The sequence below is a fragment of the Mchenga conophoros genome, linkage group LG23 (assembly GCF_057382185.1).
Source record: "Mchenga conophoros isolate Kocher_MC1m ecotype Shallow Benthic linkage group LG23, M_conophoros_male_GT1.1, whole genome shotgun sequence".
Taxonomy (NCBI): domain Eukaryota; kingdom Metazoa; phylum Chordata; class Actinopteri; order Cichliformes; family Cichlidae; genus Mchenga; species Mchenga conophoros.
Window position 1 is genome coordinate 49,637,886 of NC_140547.1, and position 13,929 is coordinate 49,651,814.

Sequence of the window (13,929 nt, forward strand, 5' to 3'; positions counted from 1 at the left end):
GGTTAGCAGGAGGGACTATGCGCTTACCTGCTGCTCCTTGGCAGGTAGCTCCATGCCCTCCTGGGTTTTAATTGCACCTTAGAACACATATGCATCAACACTACAATGAGCGGGTGGAGGGAGGTTTGGAGTCTTCTCCCACCCCCATTCTCTGCGGCCTGCTGGAGCGGGAGGGCTAGTAGGAGGAGTTGGCCGTCCGACTGCGGTCTGGGGTGTGGGGCCTCCCTGCTGCTGCGGAGTCGGGGTGGTCTGCCTCTCCCCACCGCAGGGAAAAGGGTAACACCACCTGGGTCTGGGTGCAATTCCCCCCTCCAGGGGCAAGGGTACCTAGACCCGGTTTGTAGAGTACGCTTGGGGAGTGTGATCGTGTGTACAGCGTCTCTTTATGTCTGTCTCCACGTTGGTTGAGTGTGGAGTGAGTGCATATGAGAGCATGAGGGTGGGAATGGATGTTTGTGTCTGTGTGTGCCTGTATGTCTGTGTCTATATGTCAGGTTGGGTATCAGACGCCACCTCTCTGGGGACACCTCAGGCCCTCCAAGGTTTGGAGGCCTATCTCCACCCACCACCACTTCCCCTGCCGGTGGCGGACTCCCTCAGGTGTCGGTGTGTTGGTGGTTCTTTGTGTCTGGGGGTGGGCGTCCGGGTACACACCGGCTCACTCCTTGGCGGCCGCTTGTCGGGGCCTGGGGCCTGGGGCTCGCTCGGGCCCCTTTGGAGGTGGGGTGCCCCTGGCCTCTCGGCCTAGGGCTCGGTCACTCAGGCGCAGCTGGGGGCCGGCGGAGCTCACGGGCGCGTCACTGCAACCCCCCCTGGCTTCTGCTCCGCGGCTGCTGAGTGAGCCCTCATCTGGGACTCTCCTCAGCTCTTACTGGAACAGTGGCGCGGCTGCCCCTCTGTTGGTCTTCCATGGTCTCTTGTGTTCTGGGGGCCTCTGGATGTCTGGAGTTTTGATCTCCTCCATACCCGCTTCACACCCTGGAGGACGGGGCTGTGGCCCCCCCACACTCCCTAGCAGATCATTACATGGAGAAACCTTTGGAATGCAAGCATGCTGATCCACACAGGTATGCACACATGGGTATTCACAGACGCGGACTAAAGCTTTCTTGGCTGCTGCCTCAAAGCACACTGTGCGCTGTCTATCTTGCGTGCTGCACAATATCGTTTATTACTTAGTAAATACTGATATCTATGACTAGCTAGTTTATTGTGATGGTGCTTTGTTTTCTCTATTATTATGTTGCTCTTTGTTGTTTGCTGTCTCCTCTGTTTGTTTGTTTGTTTGTTTGTTTGTTTTTTCTCCATACAGGTGACCCAGGAGTTTTTTTTTTTTTTTTTTTTTTTTTTTTTTTTTTTTGTCTCTCTTCCCCCCCCCTTCTCACCGTCTCTTCTCCCCTTGGGTTTTCTTTCTTTCTCTCCCCCTCTCTCTCTCATTCATTCCCCCTGTCCTATTTATTAAAAAAAAAAAAAAAAAAAAAAATGACAAAGGATGAACTGAAGCTCTGCCATCACGTAATGTCGCATACTGCTGTTTCTGATGTCATTTAAAAAAAAAAAAAAAAAAAAAAAAAAGAGTTGTGAAGCCGATGTGGGTGAGGACACTCGCCCAGCTCTAACTACTTTGACGTCCAGGCGGCTTCCCTGCTTGTCCTGATACAAACAAACCTGAGTAACCTTGCAGGTCAGATCTCATCAGTCACACCTGTTATGGCAGCTCTCCTCTAGATTGTAGTTCTTGTTAACCTGGGATGGTTTTAGAAGCCTGGACCACAGACTGCAAGGGAAGATATTACTGGGAAAGGCCAAAGCAACCTATTAGACCCATTAAACACTAACATAGATGAATACTCAGATTTAAACCTTTATTGTTTCACAAAGGGTTAAAAAGGGAACGTCCACAGTTTAGACTGCAGCAGATTTTATTAAAGCAGTTTGACAGGAGCAAAGCAAAAACACAAAGAATAAGTGTTTCACATATTAATACATATAACATAATAATAAAAGAAAAGCAAAAGAATGATACAAAAGAATGAAAAAGTTGTCCAGAGCAGCAGGATGTCTGAGGTCTGCAGAAACACAAAAACACAGCAGCTAAAAATAGTTGTTGAAAGAAAACGAGGTGGGAGCTGCTGATTCCTGAGCTTTGATACTGGATTAGCTTCAGTAGTTATTCCCATCACTGCTGTAGGAGCTACATTTAGTCACAGCTGATTGTCTTTGACCAATCAGAAGACTACTGTTGTAAAAACAAGCAGACAAAGAACCAATGAGAGTGAAGAACAGGATAAAGAGCTCGTGTGATGGAGGCAAAGCAATAATCAGCAGACTGTAGCAGTTTCTATCTGGATGAAAGTAGAAGGAGCTCAGCGGAGCTCAGTCCCATATCTTTGGTTAGAAACAACATCAGTGATTTCCTGCTGCTCGAGATGATTCCAGCAGCTCTCATTACAGCAGCTGATGAGAGAAACAGCTGATGGCTCACAGCTCGTACACTGTTGGATCTCCAGATGTTCACGTGGCTGAAGTCTGTGAAGAAACTGTGGTCCACGTAGTTCACACGGCCTCAGATTGGACCGAGCTCCCTGGATCACTGCAGCATCCTCAGCTGGTACATGGACGTCTCTGCTCCTCAGTCTTGGAGCCCCTGCAGGTCCGTCCACACCACCAGGGTCTTCTCACTCACCTTTCCTTTGTCCTCGTCCTTCATCGGCCGTGCTGTGTCTTTGTTCCTGCGGTGTTGTTCCCACGATGCAGCGCTGATGTTCCCTCCTTGAATGCACAACAAGTACGGTGCTGGTCTTTCTCGGGTGGAGCAGAGACAGATTGAAGTCTTTCAGGCTTTAGTGCCGACTTCCCTGACAGAGGCTGGACTCCATGGTCTGCACAGGAGGCTTCTACACTGTGTGGAGGTGACTCCTGGACTTGAAGACAGGCTGCAGGTACATGTGTGATGAAGAGGAGCTACAGCAGTGTGATGGAGCTGCAGGTGTGAAGGAAGTCCTGCTGTCCTGTCCCACCCTCATCTTTGCTTCCTCTGTCTTCTCTGGACTTGTCCTCCTGTTTCAGAAACAGCACTGCTTCATGCCGAGGGTGGACGGGAGCGTTGGCTCTGATTCTTTTACCGTCCACCACAAGGAGACACTGATGCTGACCTCCTGATTCATCTGCATGTGTTCTGCTTCACACTGCTCACCTCCACCAAAGACTTCACAAACATCTTCTTTCTTTGAGTCCAGTTTGTCCCACAAACACTTCCAAATCTCCTCCTCTGAGATTCTGCAGCTTCTTGCAGTGTGACTCAGCTGACTTCTGACAGACCACAGACCGGCACAGCATCCACATGTGTCTCCTTTCAAACAGGCTCTTGATGTTTCCTCCCACATCATTCTGGCCTCTCAGTCTCCTTTGTTCTCCAGCTCTGTAGCTCCAGCTGGTGAAGCTTCAGTTTTCCATGTTGGTAACAGTAAACTACAGCCTCTGCTGTCAGCTGGGTAACTAAACAGAGCTGCAGCACGTCTCTGCGGTGGTGCTACATCCAGCCTGCAGACGGCCGTCTACATGTTGTAGTGGTTTACAGTCACCAGGGGGCGCTGTCCCAGCCATGCAGGCAGTGGGCTGCTCTGCTTGTGCTGTTGTTGGTGAAGCTGAAGTGAAAGCGAGAGTTAAAACCCTGAACAGTGTCCACTGAGCTTCTCATGCTCTTCTCATGCTCAAAGAAGTTTAACAGGAAGGACGACTCGTCCATCAGGCGTCCAGCTGTCCGTGACCGTGTCCACAGCAGAGTGTGACTGAGGCTTCATGCTAACACACACACATGAAGCTAATACCACCACGAGCAGCTGCTCAGTGGATTTGGAGGACAAATGTCTGCAGCTTCTCACAGGCAGTATGCAGAATGTGGATCTCCACAAAGACTGTGGAGAGCTCGTCCCACACTCTAAATCCAAACTTGTCTGCACAAAACTTCTCACACGTTCCCGTCACAAGTGTCTTCTAAGTGAAGCTACCAGGTTCAGGTCCAGCTTGCTTATCTGGAGCTGCAGGAGATGATCCATCCTCACAAAGCAACACAGACAGCAGATATGCAAACACACAACACAACCAAAGGATTCTCTCTGCATGTCTGTGGCTGATGCTGCTGGAACGAAGCTGTTTGAAACCTTGTTGTTCTGCACTTTGGGACCAGAAGAGGAAACTGAAGCTCTGTGCAGAGGGTCCAATGGAAGCAGCCAAGCGCTGTAAGTGTCTGCTGTACAGGGATGCTGGTTCAGCTGTGGCTCAGTTTCACAGTGTGACTCAATAAAAGCAGCAGGAAATCAAAGCTTGATGCTTTCATCAGTGTGGAAATAAGAAAGTTTCCTGTGACAGACGCTGGAGCTCTTTCACTCTCAGCTTCACAGTTTCAGCTTCAAACTTCTTCCAACATGTTTCTAACACGGCCACATTCCACCTTAATGGAGCTGATATCTTGTGCATCAGCACATTTTCTAAAGGCAGCGATCACATCTTTAGTTTTGGATGTTTAACTGCAGATTGTTTATGTGTTTATAGCACATTAATTACAGCAGCAGCGTTGACCACAGTGCTGTACAAGAATCCAAGATAACGATTAAAATAACTCCTAATATTAATATCACACATCAAATATCAAATAACTCTCATGCTGTATTAAAAGCCAGTGAATACAAATGTGTTTTCAGAGCAGATTTACAGAGACTGACAGCAGGAGCTGGGGCTGTTCGATAGAACGATGTATATATGATGACCATATGAAAACGTCTATCGTTTCATATCACGCTCTTTGTTTCCTGCTTATGTGTTTGTGTTTTCCAGATAAAGCTTTCAAAATAAATCTGAAGATCCTGTTGAGAGTTTTCAAAATAAACACAATACAGTACTGCGGTCGCTCGTTTATCGAGTTACGTCCTAAAAATAAGTCTCAGAATGAAGTAGCAGCTTTATGTTTTACAAGTATTATAGAAGTTTTAAGGCAGTTAAACCCTCACTGCACACTTTCTACACTTTTCTCAGACAGGCATGAACATTTTCACACTTTTCTCTCTTGTTTAAACAAAGTTCAAACCTTCATAGAAAAATAAGTTCATTATTAAAGAGTGAAAGCAAAGTGTTTCTGAAACGTGTCAAATCAGCCTTTGCTGGCATTAAATGAGCTTCTGTGTGAGGAGCACTCGTCCATGGCCTGGGCTCCTCGCTGTCAGGTAAAGTTTCATAAAGCTTTTGAGTTTTTCTGCAGATAATGTTGGTGTCCAGCACGATGTTCTTTTTCCTGCGGTCACTGAGCCACAAAGCCAAAGCTGACTCCATCCTTACGATGTTCTTGTTGTGGACAGTTACAACCTTTTTGCCTCCTTGTTGAAACTATGATGGTCAGCATCTTCCTCTGCCTTTGGCTGCTACCACAGGTGCAAAACGTCTCGTCATCATTGTTGTTTGTTGGGACAAAACGTACAAACATACAGTGCAGCACTGCAGAGTCACACTGCTGTAAATTTGAACACATTCTGTACTGTACAGGAGACACGGCACGAGATTGGCTGACAATGGTCTACAGCCAATCAGGACGCAGAACACAATGCGCTGTAAAAAGCAAAAACATGCAAAATTGCACAAAAAAGATCAGCGAAACAGCGAGGCCGCCAAAGGTGAACTGTGTTACAGCGAGGGACCAGCGTATATGTGGTTGTTGGGACGATAAATGTCTTTGAGCTTGTGTCAGAAGACGAGCTGCAGCTTTCTGGACCAGCTGCAGTCTTGCCAGGCAGGTCCCACTAACTCCAACATATAAGGAGTTACAATAATCCAGCTGGGACGTCATGAAAACGTGGATCGCCCGTTCAAGGTTTTTAAAAGATAGAAATGATCTCACCTTAGATAAAAGCCTCAGTTTGAAGAAAGACCGCTGTACAACTGAGCTCAGCTGTTTTTCAAAGGTCACATTGCCGTCAAATATAAGCCCCAAATGTAATAATCAGAATCAGAATCGTGTTTATTGGCCAAGTATATGTGCAGACACATACAGGGAATTTGGTTCCGGTAGATGGTGGCTCTCAAGCACAGCAATGTAAATCACACACACACACACACACACACACACACACACACACACACACACACACACACACACACACACACACACACACACACACACACGTCTATATATACACATTACACATACATACACAAAGCTGTGTAAACCAACTGTAAATAACGAATCTAAACGTATATACATAAAATACAGAAATGAATGAGGTGGAATGAATACTACAAAATGTACATAAGGTGCAGCTGCAGTCTGGCAGTGGGAGCAGTGTGACAGGTCAACGGTTAAGAAGGGAGATGGCGAGGGGAAAGAAACTGTTCCTGTGTCGGGTGGTCCTGGTCTGCAGGCTTCTGTACCGTCTGCCAGAGGGCAGCAGATCAAAAAGTCTGTGTGCAGGGTGTGAGGGGTCTGTGATGATTTTCCCTGCCCGTTTCCTGGTTCTTGAGAGGTACAGATCCTGGATGGAGGGCAGGGACGTGCCGATGATCCTTTCTGCTGCCCGTACAGTCCGCTGCAGTCTGCTCCTGTCCTGTTTAGTGGCTGCTCCATACCAGACTGTGATGGAGGAGCACAGGACAGACTCAATGACCAGTGTAGAACTGGATCAGCAGCTCCTGTGGAAGACTGTACTTCCCCAGTTGTCTCAGGAAGTACATCGTCTGCTGGGTCTTTTTGAGGATGGCGTTGATGTTGGTCTCCCACTTCAGGTCCTGGGAGATGGTTGTACCCAGGAACTTGAAGGTCTTCACAGTTGACACAGGGCTGTCTGATATGGTGAGAGGGAGCAGAGTTGAGGGATGTCTCCTGAAGTCCACTGTCATCTCTACAGTCTTAAGAGTGTTCAGCTCCAGATTGTGCTGACTGCACCAGAGTACCAGCCGCTCAACTTCCTGCCGGTATGCAGACTCATCACCATCTTGAATGAGGCCAATGACAGTGGTGTCATCTGCAAACTTTAGGAGTTTGACAGCCGAGTTCTTGGAGGTGCAGTCGTTAGTGTAGAGGGAGAACCGTAGTGGTGAGAGGACACATCCTTGAAGGGCACCAATACTGAGGGACCGGGTTTCAGAGGTGATCTCCCCCAGCCTCACTTGTTGCTTTCTGTCTGTCAGGAAGCTGGTGATCCACTGACAGGTAGCTGGTGACACGCTGAGCTGGGAGAGTTTGGAGGAGAGAAGTTCAGGCACAATGGTGTTAAAAGCCGAACTAAAGTCCACAAACAGGACCCTGGCATAAGTTCCCGGGCGGTCAAGGTGTTACAGGATGTAATGCAGCCCCATGTTCACTGCATCATCCACCGACCTGTTTGCCCGGTAGGCAAACTGCAGAGGGTCCAGCTGGTGGCCTGTAATGTCTTTCAGATGGGCTAACACCAGTCGTTCGAAGGATTTCATGACCACAGACGTCAAGGCGACAGGTCTGTAGTCATTCAGTCCTGTGATGGTGGGTTTCTTGGGAACAGGGATGATGGTGGAGCGTTTGAAGCAGGAGGGAACTTCACACAGCTCCAGGGATCTGTTGAAGATGCGAGTAAAGATGGGAGCAAGCTGTTCAGCACAGGTTTTGAGGCAGGAGGGTGAGACGCCATCTGGTCCGGGGGCTTTCCTGGGCTTCTGTTGGCTCACATCCTGAGTGTGTATTCTGAGTTTCAGGGAGGAGGAAAGGGGGGTGAGAGGTGTGGTGGAGGTCGTTGAATCTGGATGCGATTTAATAAAAGAGCTGAACCAGTCTAATAGAGCGCCCTTGATGCCGCCATGCTCCAATGGTGAGGTCAAGATGCTGTGGTCAAGGCAGCGGTCAGATCCAAAAGCACAGCTGAGTCTCCTGATCAGTGGCTGATAAAAGATCATTAAGAACTTTCCAAAGTGCAGTTTCAGTGCTGTGAAGAGCTTTAAAACCAGACTGAAACCTTTACAACAGATTGCAGCTGAACAAATATAATCTTTTACAAAATCTTCGACAGGAAGGGAAGCTTTGAAATAGGCCTGAAGTTTGAGCAGACAGAGGATCCAGATCAGGTTTTTAGTACAGGCTGTACAACAGCATGTTTAAAACAGGCTGTACAACACCTGAACTAAGACTGCTGTTAAAAATCGCTAAGATGTCGGAACCGACAACCTTTAAAATCTTTTTAAACACGTGTTGGAACAACATCATTTGGACAAGATGATGTCTTTATAGCATCACATCGTTCCTCCACCTGATCAAACCACACAGGCTCAAACTGATCAAAAACAGCTGAGCAGGTGAATATTTTAGCCCCGGTGCGATCTCGGGCGAGAGTATCGATGATGGCCAAAGGGCAGCGTCCAGCTCTACGGCCGCTGAAGAGCAGACTCAACAGACGCGCGTGATGTGGATCCTACTGCTCTAAAACTGGAGCTTCTTCAATCCATTAAAGAGGACATTAGTACGCTGTTAAAAGAAGAAGTCAGAAATGCATTGAAAGAAGATTTTGACAATATAAGGGCTGACGTGCAAGGACTGAGAAATGAGATCGCTAACAGCATGGCGGCGACGTGCGGCGAAGTTGATGGAGTAAAGGTTACAGTGAAAGAAGCTGAGGATGGGCTGTCAATGTGGAGCGATGAGGTGACCACCCTGCAGTCTACAGTAGAGAGTATGAAGGAGGAGCTGTCTGACCTGAAGGATAAATGTGATGAAGGCAGGAAGCGGAGAGCTAACATCCACATCATAGGGATCCCAGAGGGCCTGGACTCGAGCTCCTCCACGGCCGTATCCGTGCTACTACGTGAAGTGCTGGGTATGGATAAAGACGTTATTGTCGACCGCTCACACAGGAGCCCTATCCTGAGAAAGCCAGCTGGTGACCCGCACGCCGTCATAGCTGAGCGTCACTACTACCAGGATTGTGTGGCTACGCCGTGCCAGGGCCCAAGCCCCGCTTGAGTTTAACGGACAACCTATTGCAATATTACGACTGGGCGATATGACCCAAAGTTCATATCTCGATATTCTTTAGCTGGATGGCGATATACGATATATATCTCGATATTTTTGAAGCCAGAAAGTACGAACAAAAAGAGAGTTCTTAGTCAAAGCTGTGTCCCAAATCTCACACAGGCACATTTATTAACATACAGCGTAGATGTACATGACTTCACTCTGGTGATTTCTCCTCTTGTTTTTTCAATGTGTATTCCTGATGCCTGCTCCAACTATCAGCCATGGAGATTCAACTCAGTGTTGTTAGCAGATGAAGAGTTTGTCAGTTACAAAAGGTCTCAAAGAGATTTTTTTTCTATCAATCAGACCCCAGAGATGTCATCATCAGTCATTTGGGAATCTCTAAAAGCATCTGAGAGGCCAAATAATTTCATTTTGTGCCAAACAAAGTGCAACACTGAAAGAACATCATCCATAAATATTGAGTAAGAACTGGACTCTCATACAGCGAGACTCAAATGCCTTTAAACATCAGCTTATCCTGCTGATCCAAGTCCAACACTGAGTTTGTAAAAACATGTTTGTCAATCATTTTGTTTGGTTTCTGAGGAAAATGATTCAATAACTTGCTGCTAATACACAACATTTCATCATATTTCCTCATAACCCTCTTTTGTCTGACCATTTGATCCCATTTGAATTTGCAATAAAGGATCCACAGAGTTTGGTGACAATAATGACAGTAGATGTTTGTGTGAAAGTGCTGGAAGCAAATGAGTGTGTGATGTTCTTTCAGTGTTGCACTTTGTAGACGCTCCCTGAGCACTGGTCTCACAGCCAGCTGCACATAGAGACCAGTGTTGTTAGTCCAGGTCAGAAGATGACTTGTTGGAATGAAAATGAGCTTGTAGTTTGTCTGCTTTAATAATGTGACTGGAAAAAGGTGTTGGACTTCAAATATGTCCATTTCTGTCACACTTCACCTTTAAAAGTGAAGCCATGTGGTTCCTGGAAGGAAAAACACGACTTTTTCAAGTCTTTGTCCTGTTTTTATGAGAAATGTACGACTTTAATGTGAAACATTCAGAGTTTTTTCTCTTGTTGTGTTTGTTTGAAGCTGCTTCCTGTTGGCTTCAGCTGTTTGGAGTTTCCATTTTCTAAACTTCTACATTCTGAACCTTCTTCAGCTCTGAACAGATGATGAAACACTGAATGATTTCAAGCACTTTGTCTAATAAACTTACATCTTTCATTCTTTATACAGATTGAAGAGCTGTGGTTTGTCAGAGATCAGCTGTGATTATCTGGCAGCAGCACTGAAGTCCAACCCCTCCCATCTGAGAGAGCTGGACCTGAGTAATGACTCCTTCTCTTCTTCAACTAAGAACAACCTGCAGGATCCAGGAGTGAAGCATCTGTGTGGTTTCCTGGAGAGTCCAGGATGTAAACTTGAAACTCTGAGGTCAGTCAGCATGTTTTAGTTGTGCTGAGATGAATATGATGTGAAAGTTGTGCTGACACTAAACTGCAGACATCAAGCTGATATTATACTGATCCACACTGAGGATCTTCATGGTAAAGTCTGTTTTCTTCTTCTCTGGTTTAGTCCATTGACTGCAGCAGAACAATGTTCACATTTCAAACAGTGATACTCAACGTATGGCCCGCGGCCCACACGCGGCCTGCCCACCTTTCCTGATTCAGAGAGAGGGGACCCTGATTAACTGTGTAGCTTCTTCCTCACAGTTCTAAGTATCAGACACAACAATGAATAATCCACAGCTGACTGTCTTTAGCAGGTCAAAGGTCACGGCACACAGCAGACAGTCAGAAATATTCTAACTCTGATCATTTATCAGTTGTGACACTGTGAGACTTGATCAGAGGTGTGATCATCACAGCAGAGGCCTTTGTGTCAAAGTCACTGAGGATCAAACAGAAACACATGAAGCAGATTTTCCTCTTCTGGCTTTTTATAGCAGATAACCTTCAAAATATTCTGCAGTCGATCAAAAACTGAAGCAAACCATGAAGCAACATGTGAACATGAGCTGATGCTGCTGAAGTGAAGCAAAGTTACAGAGGTTTGATTACAGACACAGCTGAGAGTTTGTAATCTGTCATCATTTTAAAAAGTTTCCATGGAACAGCAGAAATGAGGCTTTACTGTCAGAGGCCGACAGCACTGAACACAACAGCAGACTGGTGGCTAATAAACAGTGAATGATGCAGAAACAGATGTTTGAAGCTGTTCTTGGAGTACACTGAGAGAGAGAGAGCTGTGCAGGCAGGAACAGCCAAAGTCAGAGAGAATTCATGAGCATATTGATCAAACGTGAAGCAGAGTTTGGATCTTCTTTTGCTGCTGCTTCACTCAGTTTTGGTTGGAGACAGATGAAACCTGCAGCTTCAGGATCTGTGAGCTGTCCACTTTCAGCCCCGACGGCGTGTCCGTGTACGTGCCGTCGAGTGAACGATCCACGCTCTGTGTTTCCATCTTTGTGTGTTTAGCTGCTCTCATTTACTGTTTTATCTGTTTGCTGCTTGTTGAAATAGTTTGTGAGCTTTAACCTGAGATTCTGGCAAAATACATTTATATTAAACATCGATTCAGGATTGAATGAATCAACATCGTTTTATTCAAATTAAAACCATTTAAATGGGAACATGAATTTTTTACAGCCGCCTCTAATGCTGGGTAATGTCAGCTGGTCCATGTGCAGCTGGCTGTGAGGCTCAGGGAGCGTCTACAAAGTGCAACACTAAAGAACATCATCCATAAATATTGAGTAAGAACTGGACTCTCATACAGCGAGACTCGAATGCCTTTAAACATCAGCTTATCCTGCTGATCCAAGTCCAACACTGAGTTTGTAAAAACATGTTTGTCAATCATTTTGTTTGGTTTCTGAGGAAAATGATTCAATAACTTGCTGCTAATACACAACATTTCATCATATTTCCTCATAACCCTCTTTTGTCTGACCATTTGATCCCATTTGAATTTGCAATAAAGGATCCACAGAGTTTGGTGACAATAATGACAGTAGATGTTTGTGTGAAAGTGCTGGAAGCAAATGAGTGTGTGATGTTCTTTCAGTGTTGCACTTTGTAGACGCTCCCTGAGCACTGGTCTCACAGCCAGCTGCACATAGAGACCAGTGTTGTTAGTCCAGGTCAGAAGATGACTTGTTGGAATGAAAATGAGCTTGTAGTTTGTCTGCTTTAATAATGTGACTGGAAAAAGGTGTTGGACTTCAAATATGTCCATTTCTGTCACACTTCACCTTTAAAAGTGAAGCCATGTGGTTCCTGGAAGGAAAAACACGACTTTTTCAAGTCTTTGTCCTGTTTTTATGAGAAATGTACGACTTTAATGTGAAACATTCAGAGTTTTTTCTCTTGTTGTGTTTGTTTGAAGCTGCTTCCTGTTGGCTTCAGCTGTTTGGAGTTTCCATTTTCTAAACTTCTACATTCTGAACCTTCTTCAGCTCTGAACAGATGATGAAACACTGAATGATTTCAAGCACTTTGTCTAATAAACTTACATCTTTCATTCTTTATACAGATTGTGGAGCTGTGGTTTGTCAGAGATCAGCTGTGATTATCTGGCAGCAGCACTGAAGTCCAACCCCTCCCATCTGAGAGAGCTGGACCTGTTCTACAACAACAAGCTGCAGGATCCAGGAGTGAAGCATCTGTGTGGTTTCCTGGAGAGTCCAGGATGTAAACTTGAAACTCTGAGGTCAGTCAGCATGTTTTAGTTGTGCTGAGATGAATATGATGTGAAAGTTGTGCTGACACTAAACTGCAGACATCAGGCTGATATTATACTGATCCACACTGAGGATCTTCATGGTAAAGTCTGTTTTCTTCTTCTCTGGTTTAGTCCATTGACTGCAGCAGAACAATGTTCACATTTCAAACAGTGATACTCAACGTATGGCCCGCGGCCCACACGCGGCCTGCCCACCTTTCCTGATTCAGAGAGAGGGGACCCTGATTAACTGTGTAGCTTCTTCCTCACAGTTCTAAGTATCAGACACAACAATGAATAATCCACAGCTGACTGTCTTTAGCAGGTCAAAGGTCACGGCACACAGCAGACAGTCAGAAATATTCTAACTCTGATCATTTATCAGTTGTGACACTGTGAGACTTGATCAGAGGTGTGATCATCACAGCAGAGGCCTTTGTGTCAAAGTCACTGAGGATCAAACAGAAACACATGAAGCAGATTTTCCTCTTCTGGCTTTTTATAGCCGATAACCTTCAAAATATTCTGCAGTCGATCAAAAACTGAAGCAAACCATGAAGCAACATGTGAACATGAGCTGATGCTGCTGAAGTGAAGCAAAGTTACAGAGGTTTGATTACAGACACAGCTGAGAGTTTGTAATCTGTCATCATTTTAAAAAGTTTCCATGGAACAGCAGAAATGAGGCTTTACTGTCAGAGGCCGACAGCACTGAACACAACAGCAGACTGGTGGCTAATAAACAGTGAATGATGCAGAAACAGATGTTTGAAGCTGTTCTTGGAGTACACTGAGAGAGAGAGAGCTGTGCAGGCAGGAACAGCCAAAGTCAGAGAGAATTCATGAGCATATTGATCAAACGTGAAGCAGAGTTTGGATCTTCTTTTGCTGCTGCTTCACTCAGTTTTGGTTGGAGACAGATGAAACCTGCAGCTTCAGGATCTGTGAGCTGTCCACTTTCAGCCCCGACGGCGTGTCCGTGTACGCGCCGTCGAGTGAACGATCCACGCTCTGTGTTTCCATCTTTGTGTGTTTAGCTGCTCTCATTTACTGTTTTAGCTGTTTGCTGCTTGTTGAAATAGTTTGTGAGCTTTAACCTGAGATTCTGGCAAAATACATTTATATTAAACATCGATTCAGGATTGAATGAATCAACATCGTTTTATTCAAATTAAAACCATTTAAATGGGAACATGAATTT

At 45.7% G+C, this 13,929-nt stretch overlaps 1 pseudogene; it reads left to right on the plus strand.

Moving 5' to 3' along the window:
* The window catches only part of LOC146548240 (NACHT, LRR and PYD domains-containing protein 12-like), a 233,326-nt pseudogene that overhangs the window by 27,221 nt on the left and 192,176 nt on the right, over positions 1–13,929 (plus strand).